Raw genomic sequence first — 11530 nt, 5'->3', positions numbered from 1 at the left:
TCATCCAATTTTCTCTAATTGGGTTATTTTTAACAAAAAAGTATCCATCATAAATTGTTTTTCAAATTCAAAGAGCTTTATGGCCATCTATTTTTTTCTTCGAAATTCAAAAGTTGAAGCCTCTTTGAGTTCATTACTCTTTTCCAACAGTTGGTTGGCTATCTTTTCTTGTTTTTGAAACTATACGAAGTTGGAGCTTACGATACCTTCAATGTTGGGCGAATATAAAAAATTTTGTCGAGTTTTTACTTAATCGAATGAAAAAATTTTTGTATTCTTCCTGAAAGCAAAAGTTACGTTTCATGGAATTATTCATATATGATAATGCAGGGTTTGAAAACACATTGAGAGCTGGAAAGTCATTAAAGTTTAAAAAGTGGTAAAACCCAAGTTTTCCAAGAATACGAAGGCGGCAGTAAGAGAGTTATTGTTTCAGTTTGCAGCTTTTTGACAAGGTTTTTGTCCTATTTTATCCCGGCTGAATGGGCCACTCTCTATTGGCCCTGCTTTTAAGTATCTCTGTTTTCGATAATGTTTTTCAGGAGATGGATATGGAGGGTTTTTACTTCAAATTTAACAAATTAAACAACCAAAACCAAACAGTTCTTACAAATAATTTTTCCTTGTTTCAAATTCGTTCCGCTGAGCCGTTCGCTTGAATTATTGATGAAATGCTGTAGAGTCTCTGAAACAAGTTTATTTTTTAATTTGATTGTTTTTTCATCAAATTTCGATCAAAGCGGTATTTTGTTTTTTTTTCACCGTTTTTCTCCCGTTTTGCAGACTAATGACAGGAAATTAACAAATGACACGATGAGAGACTGAACTCTTGTTTAAATTCTGGTAGAATTCGTCATTATGTTAACTGTTTTTGCAGCTGATATTTGCAGCTTTTTAACTAATTCGATTGCCCTTAACTAGGCAGAAAAACTTCTACTAAAATTTTTCTTGTGTTTTTTAAAGAGTCGATGAACGTAGTTAAGACTCTTGTACAGGTCGTGATGATTTTTTTTGTTTTTTTTCCAGGAAAAGTCTAAAAAATATTGTTCAGGCTCAAATTTATTTTGTTTTTGTTGTTTGACTTTTGATTTCATTTCAAGTTCACTTCATTTCGTTAGTCAAAAAGAAGGCGAAACTCACTATCGAACAGCGAAGTGTAAAATTCATGAAAAAACGTGACCAACTTCTAGTTTCGATAGTGGAATTTAATTTTCCGATTTACCAGCGAAATAAAAAAATTTATTTATTGGTCCTGTTTTCTGAAAGTGAGCCAATTTCATCAAAGTGTCAATTATAAATTGTTACAGAATTTCAAAGAGCTTTCAAGGTATCTAATTTTTTCTTTGAATTCGAGAGTTGAAATTTCTTCAAAAAACGATTCAATATATTTTTTGTTTACTTGCTTTCATTGACTCTTTTCCAACTGTCTTATGGCTATGTTTTTTCAGGAAAGAGTCTTGAGTTTGCTCAGGCTAAAATTTGATTTTTTGGGGTTTGAAATTTAATTTCTTAAGTTCCGTTCATTTCCTATGTTTAAAAGGAAGGCAAACTCCAATATCGAACAGCAGAAAAGGTAAAAGTCGCAAAAAACGCCATCGACTTCTAGTTTCGAAAGTAGAATTTATATTTATCGAAGTAAAATGATTATTTTTTGATCCAGTTTTCTGGAATTGAGTCAATTTCTTCGAAAAAGTGTCAGTCATAAATTGTTCTAGAAATTTAAAGAGCTTTAAATGCATCTTTTTTTCTTGGAAATTTGAAATGTTTTAAAAAAAAACAAGTCCGTATTTTTTCTGTTTTCTTGCTTCATTGACTTTTTCCATTTCTCGGTTTGACTTTTGATTTCTTATTAAGTTGTTCATTTCCTTTGTTTAAAGGAGGGCAAACTCCACTATCGAACAACAAAAGTGCAAAGGCCATGATAAACGTGATCAAGTTTTAGTTTTGAAAGTAGATTTTAATTTGCTGATTAACCAGCGGAATAAAAAAATCACCTATTGATCGTTTTCTCAAATTGGATTCATTTCGTCAAAAAAGTGTCAATCATAAATTGTTTTCGAATTTCAAAGAGCCTTAAGGACACTTTTTCTTTGATATTCAAAATCTAAAGTTTTCAAAGTCATTCTTTTGTTTCCTTGTTTTCATGACCCTTTTCCAACTGTGTTGGCTACGTTTAGAGGCTGGGGCAACACAGCCAGATTGTGCTTCATTTGTTACTCGCACAACGACAGGTGTCTCTTGTTGAGACATATTTTACCATATCTACCTTACAACTTTTGATGTCATTTCAAGAAACTGGCCATATATGTTTTGTTCATGTTCCTTAAGGATGTCTCTCCGCCTATTCCCAAAAAGATGTTAACCAATAAAAACGAGCTTTTACTTTGCAGAATATAAATAAATAGCAACGACGATAAATTATTGGCTAGAATCAGTTGTCAAACAAGTTTGTGAAGCGTAACAAACAGAAGCAAAGGATGCCGATTATTAGTTCTTCAAAGTTGTGCGAAACGATACCCAAGATGAAAGCGTTTTCCATTTCCATTCCTCGCAAACAGTGCATAGCCGAGGACACCAGAAAGTAGCCAGTGGTAGCTTCTCCCATCCATAGCAAACTTATGACCGCCTCAGCTGAGGAGTAATCTACAAAAGGAGGGTTTGGACTCCTCAATGCGACAAGGAATAAAAGGGTACAAATAACTAGATGTAGAATAAGAATAATAACAAATGTGATGAACTTTTGTATGGGTTTGAAATGGCTCACAATGCCCATAGTCGGAAGACAGAATCCCCAAAGAGACACTGAGAGCGTATAGCATCTTTGACTATAAGGGAGTGAAGTGTATGTGAAGAAAGAGGGAGAAAATGTGAACAAGTTTCCACCTGCAATTACCAACACGATCCACATGAAATACTTGTGTGCGTTCTTGCTCTGAACTTCCTGGAAAAACCAGTTGAAACTCGCAACGGGTGCTGCTTTGCTTTGACTGGTGGCTAGCGAATTATTAGCAGATCCGAGGCTTAAAAAGTTAAAATGTCGTTCCGTTTTGTTCTCTCGTGAGTCATCGCTCGTCATTTTGAACTTAGTTTGGCTCAGAATCAAGAAAATTGTAAAAGCAATGGTAGAACTGATGTAAATAGCGGATAGGCAACTCAATGCAGCTGTTGGTCCGAAAATAAAATCGGTTGACATTGAAGGTTCGAAGGAGTCATCACTAACATTGGCTGTTGATCCTTTTGTTTCTTCCCTCGTTTTGAAAGAGTTGGAATCGTTGAAATTGATTCGGGCGCCCTGGATGTAAGACATAAGAGTGGCTATGAATCCCCCCGAAACTTCTCCGACTAGAATAGCAGTGACAAAACTGGCGGGAAAGTCGCGCTCAATCCAGGAGAAGAGAAGAGTTCCTCTCAAGCCGTCTAGAGCGAGAAGAACGAAACTAGTCGACATGAAACCGAAGCTGATGTCGTGTCTGAGGTGTCCCCATCTGTCGGCAATAGTCTTATCCCACAGAAAAATTAGGGCAATGCTGAAAACAAGACCAAAAAATAACATAAAATGAGAAGACGTTTCACCCCGATTTTCATGCATAAAGGTACGAGCACAAGAGAAATATTGGAAAGACCGCTCATGAGTCCAAAAAATACGCCCAGATCCCAGCCTTCGGGTAGATAAGGAAGCATAAATGGTAGCTGAATTGTTAAGGAGTCTGTATACTGCCAGGTTCCGATTGAGCTCCAGTAGAGAAGCGAGAAAAATGTCGTTTCTTTGTGCCTCACAAACCATTCGTATATCTGGGAACTCGGCATGACTGCCAAGATATATTTCTTCTCGGAGTGTTTATAATTGTGTTAATAATTTTTAAAAATGTATAAGATTGGACATCTAGCTAATCATGTGTTTGAGAGGGGTCATGCTTAGATATTCTTATCTGATGGCTGTTTGAATGAAACCAAACACCAGTTTAAACAATTTGATCGAATATTGAATTCGAAAATGAACTCAATTGTTTAGTTTGAATGACAAGGAGACGGGTGTGCTCTAGACAATGAACTTAATGAGGCCCAGTCTACTTCCATGCGTGACGCTTGGCGTGCGGCTACTACCGCAATTAAATTGAATTTTCTTCTCATTTTTGCAACCTTATTTCAAATTGATGCATGCCTCATCAAACTGAGAAATTATTTTAATTGCACATGCTAAGCGACGCGCATGCAGGTAGAACGGTCACCACAAGTAATTGTTTCACAACTTGCTTGCCTCGAAACTGGACAAAAATGAGGCTAAATGTTGTAGTAAATAGTGATCAAATTTTCAGTAAATAATTTTCTTATAAGTACGCGCCTTGCTTCGGTTTTTATTGCATTACTGTCTCTCATAGTTATCTTTTAAGTTCAGTGTCTCGATCAGACCCGACTCCTTGCCGTTCACCTTGTCTTGTATAACTCAAATAACGAATTAATATGCAAAAATATACCATTCATCCACCTAAATTTGGAAGTATACCTCAGATATAAATATGTAGCAAGCTTGAAGTGTTCTCATCTAATCATCAATGATGTATATGTTGAAACATGATTTCTCCGTTCAATTCAAAGCGTTTTTACTTCTTTTATTTGGGCCACTCCAAGTGGTGTGATTTAACTATGGCCTAGCCTGGATCCAATCCCCCAAACCCACACACTTAGATGACCACTCGTTGCTGATGGTCTTTGAGCTATCGCTGTTTTCCATAAAGTTGCTATTTCAACACGGGAAATTGAATCTACATCAAAATTTCTTTGATGTAGGGGGAACTCATTTGAGTTATCATTTTTGGAAACTAGATTTTCGGATAATTTGTTTTATTCTTTTCTGGACTGTTTTCTGAAAACAGGTAAATAAGCAGTTTTACTGAACTGTTTGTTTTATGAAGAAGAAGCTTTGCTTTGAATCATGAGTGTTTGAATTGTTCTATTTTGTTTTATTTTTTGTTTCGACCGCTTCACAAAATTGGAAGGAACTATGGCGTTGGAGGGCTCCATTTTAGGTACCTGAAACCATATCTCAGTTCACTCGCTCAAATGTATGAAGTATCGGACGGACCGCTACCGAGTCGAAACAGTACGACCAGATCCCAGCATTCAGGAAGAAAAGGAACCATAAATGCTAGCTCAGTAGTTCAGGAGACTGTACAAGCGAGAAAATGTCGTCTCTTTGTGCCTCACCAACTATTCGTTTATCTGGAAACTCAACATAACTCCTTTTTTCGGGTTAACAACTAGTTTAATAAAATCAGTTGAATCAGTTATCATAGCAGTTCTATTTACTTCTTCCAGATTCCTTCCCTAAGGCCCGAGGGAGGTCGAGTATCGGCTGGACCTTGTTTTTTTTGCAATTGTATGCAACTGAAATTTTTTCGTTAAAAATTGAATTGTCAGACTTTCATTTGTCTGCTGAAGTTTTGTCGGCTAAGTTGTAACATCACGGTTTTTGCATGGGCTGTAAGCCAGCCACTTTCTTTGCAGTTGCAAGTGCAAGTGTTGTTCATTCTAGTTTCATGGAGGGTCTTGAAAGATTTAGAAATTTAAAAAATTTTTTTTTACCGGTTCAGCTGTTGTCTGCTAAAAGGTTGTCGGCTAAGTGGCCACATCACTGATTTTTTTGTGCTGTTAGCAATTTTCATTGTAGTTGAAAGTTCTTGTGATGTTAGTTTCAATGGGGACTTAAAACTTATTATTTTTTATAAAATCTTTTTTTTTTCGGCTCAACCGGTGTCTGCTGAAAGAATGTCGGCTTTGTTTCATCTTCGTAAGTTTTGTTCCACTGCTAATTTAGTATTCAATTGTCTGGCATGTTTGCCTAGAGTGAATTTTTATCGAGACATACGAAAATTTAAATGTTGGTAGACTTATTTTTTAAAGCATTTTTGACTTCTTCATTTTTGTACGACATGGTTTTATGTTTCTTGTATCGCAAGTTGTGCGAAGCTCTGCTTTGCCTCTGTGTTAAATATATAACATTAGATGTGATTGGATGTTTCATTATTGAAGCGTTTCAGATTGATCTGATTGCTTTTTGAATGAAATCAATTCACCAATTTAATCGATTTAGAATATTGAACCGATTAATTTTTTTTTTGAAAATACGGAAACTTAGTGCGCTTAAAATATCGGAGAGTGATTGAGTTTGATTGGTGCACCTAAGAGTGCCCCGCGTAATCCTACTTTTTACATTTACATGGTGGTTCATTTTGCTTCATAAAATAGACAAATCTAACATCTGTTTTTTTAGCTGGGACCACGGAGGCTAGGTTTTGAAAGTTTTCTGCTTTCTTAGAATGCATTTTTTGGATTTTCTGCATATTTGGTGATTTTTTTCATGGGTAATATTTCTTGGAAGTTCTGCAGTTATTTTCTTGTAGAATGTAATTCTACTCAATTTTCACTATTTTTGCTAAACCCAAGTCTTGTAGCCTAGAATCCTGCTCGGCATATTTTGTTTCTTATTGTCGGTACAGCATTTTTTAAACAAGTTTTTATCAAATTTAGCTTCTTTCAGTGATGCAAGTAATTGATGAGTTCGAAGATTCTTTATAATTGCTTTTTGGTCCCTATGTTGATTGAATTTATGACACAGGTCGGTATTGGCTTCGTATTGCGTCGTTTGACACATGCAAATGAATTTGTATGCTTTTAAATGGTTCGAGGGACATAACACTTGTTTCCTTAAGTTTTTTTAGCTCAATTTTAACCATTTTAGCTAAACCTAAGTATTGTAGCCTTGAATCCCGCTGGGAATATTTTGTTTCTTATTGTCGGTACAACATTTTTTAAAGATGTTTTATCAAATTGAGCTTCTTTTGAGACTAATTTAAAATAATATGTTTTTGGCGATATATGCGACATTTAATCTTTGTGTTTTTCGGCGATTGACTCACGCTATGCTTGTGTTGCATCACAAGTAGTACGAAACTGAGGTTTGACTCTGTGATCTTCATGTTTTTGGTTTTTCTATTACATCAAGTTGTTTTTCACAATTACGAGACAAGTGTCTTTTAATCAGGACTTACACTTTTTCCCACGTAAACACATTAGATCTACTTAACAATTGCCCCCTTTTAAGAAATGGGGGCAATTGTTAAGTAGATTTAAATAACGCATTTTTGACCAATCAGATTGCTGCCAAATTAGAATTCTCAATACAAAGCTCTAGCGCTAATTAAAAGGGGTGGCGATTCTTAAGTAGATACCAAAGGGAGGGCGACTGTTAAGTAGAATCAACACCTTTCTTACGAATCTGTTGGGACATAAAATCGCTTTGTTAGTGAACCGTTGCAAACTCGAGACTCTTTCCCACTTGGCTTCGTGGAAGCGCAGTCGCCTTTGTACCCTAAGGTCTATGGTTCGAGTCCCGTTCGGACCTTGTTTTTTTTTTCATTATGTTTTGTCGGCTTAGTTGCTTATGTTTTGTCGGCTTAGTTGCCACGTTAGAGGATTTTCTTTTGTTGTCAGCAATTTTCCATCACATCGTAGATGCTAGAGTTTTTGATTTTTTCCAGTAATTTGTAAAATTAATAGCTCTGACATTGTATATTTTCCTTGGCTTACTTTTTTGTTTTTTTTTCGCTTAAAGGTTTTATTCAGCCTCAATCGTTTTCACTTCTCTTTTAACAGCGTAGTTGCTTGATTTTACCTTGCTTCATGAGCAGCAATTGGATCATTTTTATGAAAAGTTCTGGTAGTTTGTTGAAAACATAAACTGCTTCTGGCATCAATCATAGCAAAAAGTTAATTTTTTAAGTAGAGCTCATACATTTTTGAAATAACCAAGAAACGGCGTTCTTTTTTTCTTAGCTTTTTCTTCTTTGCGTGCGTGACAAAGTGTTAAAACTGATATCGACATGTTTAGAAAAACGAATTTTTCGTGTCAAAATAATCGAATTTCTGTTTAGCCAGCGAACAATATCAAATGAAGTGCCCAAACGCTCGATTCTTGGTCCTCTCTTTTTTTCTCGTGGTAAATAATGATTTTCCGCACTGCTGTGAATAGCAAAATGCTACCTGTGTACGGATGATGCGAAAATTGTTGATTTCATTACCGAAACCCAATTTGTGCAGAGCGACCTTGACTACATATCCTTGTGCTGCTTCAAAAATCAGATGACTCTTAATGCGGGAAAATGCATACACTTGGAATTCCGAGGATCAAGTGAGCTTTTCATGGGTCCTCGTGTTAGAGAACAAGTCCTCGAGCACGTAGGTCTTGGGGTCGTGATTGATAAAAAATCTGAGCGAAAAATGCCGTAATGGAGTGCTAGCTATGATTAAGATACACTCCACAAAATTAACTTTCAAATGCAAGCTAGAAATCTACAAAAGTCTGATTCTGCCCATAATTGTTTATGCATCACCCTGCTGACAGCCGAATATTAAAGGTTTTCTATGTCTGGAAATAATACAGAAGCGAGCGACACCTTGGAATACCGGATCCGGTGGCTACTTAGAAGGTCTGAAGAAGGCAAATATTCTTCCTCTGAGTTTATACCTTCAGATCTCTGATTTACTCACGATGTTGACTTTCGAGCAGGCATCTGCCCGGAACAGACTTGCTCAGCGCACAAGGTTTATAGTCATGATCCCGAAACGGAAACTTGCCGAAGCGAAATTCTAAATAAGGACTCCAAGACTTATGAAAAGAATTGAACAAGATGTAGACTTTTTCAACAGTCATGGTCTCAAATATGGAATTTTAAGATACCGCTGGAGGTACTCGACTGTGACTGTTCATAGATAGTATCAAGCACATGGAAACTTTAAAATAAACTTAAATGGGAGCAATCCCTTCAGACTCGCTTATGTAGTCTGTAAAATTATAATAATAATGATGATCTTAAGTGTCCCACATCAAGTAATTAATTACGACTGCGTTTGTCAAAATACTTGTTTTATTTCTCTAGTAAACCATTAGAAAATTCCTGAAATCTGATTGATCTTTTTTTTCCGGAACTCTTGATCGCCTCATTGGAGTTGGTTGAAGAGCTGCTAACAGTCATATAGAATGTTAAATACACTTGTGAGATCAAGTGTCTTCTAAACGGGAACTAAAATTTTTTCTAATTATCAACTTTCTCTATACTCTATACGTTCTTACTTTTCAAATTTTTGAAATGGCAAATGCTGATTCAGTAGAAATGAATTATGAGCGCTCGAGTTTGAGTTTTGCTCTCAATCGAAAATATTCGTTTCTGATGGGATACGATCTTTTTCAATCAAATTTTTTTGATCCTGAAAAAAATCATTTTGACTGCCTATTTTATCGGCTAACTTTCCAAGGCATGGATTTTGGAACTATCTTTTGACTGCCTATTTTTATCGGCTAACTTTCCAAGGCATGGATTTTTCTTTTTATTTAAACAATGCCTACTATAATTGAAAATCGAGTTGATATATTCTTATGTTTTTGTAGAATTTTTAAAAAATGTTTTTATATTTGAATGGTTTCTTCGGCTTATTTTATATTGCTTTAGTTGCCTCATAAGGCGTCTTTGATGAGCGAAATTAAAATTTTATGCGTTTGTGATTAGGCGGGCGTTATGGAATTTTTAAAACTTTTTTGCTCAACAGCCGTGTGTTCAAGTTATGTTTCCTAACTTATTTAGGACTGGTAGTTGTGCCTCGACTTGTTTTTCTAAAACTAAAGTTTTTTTTGCGGTAGTTTCTTCATTGTTTTTTGTACTAGTTGGCCTGCTTTTTTTGCTTTGTATTTTTGATGCTGAATCTAGTTTTGATGAAGCGCAATTTTTTTTAGCTCGAAGTATGCTGCAACTTTTCGTAATTAAGTTTTCGCATTAAAACTTATTGGACGGGATTTTCATTTTGTGCGTTTCAAGGAAACTTTTTGGTTGTTTTTTTTTAGCCTCATTACCCCATATTTTTTTTGATTATGAATTCCGATAAAATCCCGCCTTCTTAATAATTTATTCAATTGATTATAAAAAGATTAGCTTGTTATTCTGCAAGTAGCTCAGCATGGTCAGAATTCTGATATTGCGCAAAAACCGAAAGTAACCATTTCTCTTTCCCCAAATACTCTAATGGGCTTTAATTAATTTTGCGACTAGCATGGTTTATGGCAAATCGGAATCTAGACTTTATTTCTGTGTTTCCATGATAAAAGTTTGTCTAACAGAATCATTTGTTCACTTCATTTTAAATTCAAATTCCACAAATGCTTCGGCAATTTCTGTCTAGCGCTAACTTTTATACCTGAAACTACAAAGCTCTTGGTTCGAATCCGGCAAGCATGACCTATTTCTTTTTGCACCCCTCGTGAATTGTTCTCTTTTACACTAGCGTCAGACTAAGTCGCAAATAATGGTGCCACTTTTTTGGGCCTATATTCAGCTTTTTAATAGCATATGCTTCGAATAGTAGTAAGTTAAAACAGTTGATGTGTTTTTAATTCATCAAATTAATCGAAAAAAGCTATTTGTCTCAAACAACATAGCAATAATAAAAACTCGATTTCAGAAATTTTTTTAACTCAATATATCTCGCAAATTTTTGAAATACATAACTTACACATAAATATAGTTTTCTGCTTTGCGATTTGTTACATGCAAAGTTAGTGTGGATGCCTTCAGTTTGAATTTTTTATATCATTCAAAAGTTATTTTTGTCCTGAGCTCGAAATTAAAAAGATATTTCACCGATGGCCGATTTGGGACAATTAACGCGCGATATATTTCGAGCTATTAACGCGTAAGCGGAGATTTAATGCGTCTAAGAAATCGTTCCAAATTGGTTGAAGGAAGCCTATTTGCCATAATTGGTTTGTTACTAGCAGCTAAATCTATCACTTTGTTTTTTATATGGCGTGTGGGGGATGATTTTCACTTGAAAAAATCCTTTTTAAAAAACATCGTTTTGTTTTATTACATTTTCTCATGTTATTACTGCTGCATACACCTTAAAAGGCAGTCGAAACATTCAGGGGTTCACCCTGATATGAGAAGTCATGTTTGTTTATATAGAGGCTGATGAGGTTTAACAAAAAAATTTTTCTTCCGTTTTTTGCCTCACTTAATTTGTTTTAATGTAAATGTACATATATTTTTTGTGTTCTTTTGTTCAGGAAAAAGTTTCAACAGTTGATCAGACTTGGTTTTTTTAAGCGGTCTAATCTTCGATATCTTGTTATGGTCATCTCAATTTCATTAGATAAAAAAAGGCAAAATACAATGACCAGTAAAAACTTGTGCAGATTCTGTTGTCAAATGAGCCTTTTATTTTTCAGCTCTCCCAGAGGATGAAATTTGTTTCCGAGTTTCAAGTCGGAAAAAAAGAACTCGCTGGCCTGATCTATATTTAATTGCGTGTGACCCGTATCTCACTGTCTCAAAGCCCATTAATTTTTGCATGTTTAACGAAAGAATTTTTGCATGCTTAAGCTATATCGAATGTTGAAATGCTTCAGATATTTTTTCGATTTTCCAGTACATGAATGCTAGGCAATTTGAAAGGCCAGACTGCAAGACTTTAACCATGATGC

At 35.4% G+C, this 11530-nt stretch overlaps 1 protein-coding gene across 2 annotated transcripts in view; it reads left to right on the top strand.

The window, feature by feature from the left end:
• Positions 1-11530, top strand: part of LOC134851387 (growth hormone-inducible transmembrane protein-like) — a 70692-nt gene that overhangs the window by 45963 nt on the left and 13199 nt on the right. The window lies entirely within an intron of this gene.

The sequence above is a fragment of the Symsagittifera roscoffensis genome, chromosome 7 (assembly GCF_963678635.1).
Source record: "Symsagittifera roscoffensis chromosome 7, txSymRosc1.1, whole genome shotgun sequence".
In the NCBI taxonomy this organism is placed as follows: Eukaryota; Metazoa; Xenacoelomorpha; order Acoela; family Convolutidae; genus Symsagittifera; species Symsagittifera roscoffensis.
Note: the sequence above shows the minus strand (reverse complement) of the source record. Positions and strands in the feature narration are given on the sequence as shown.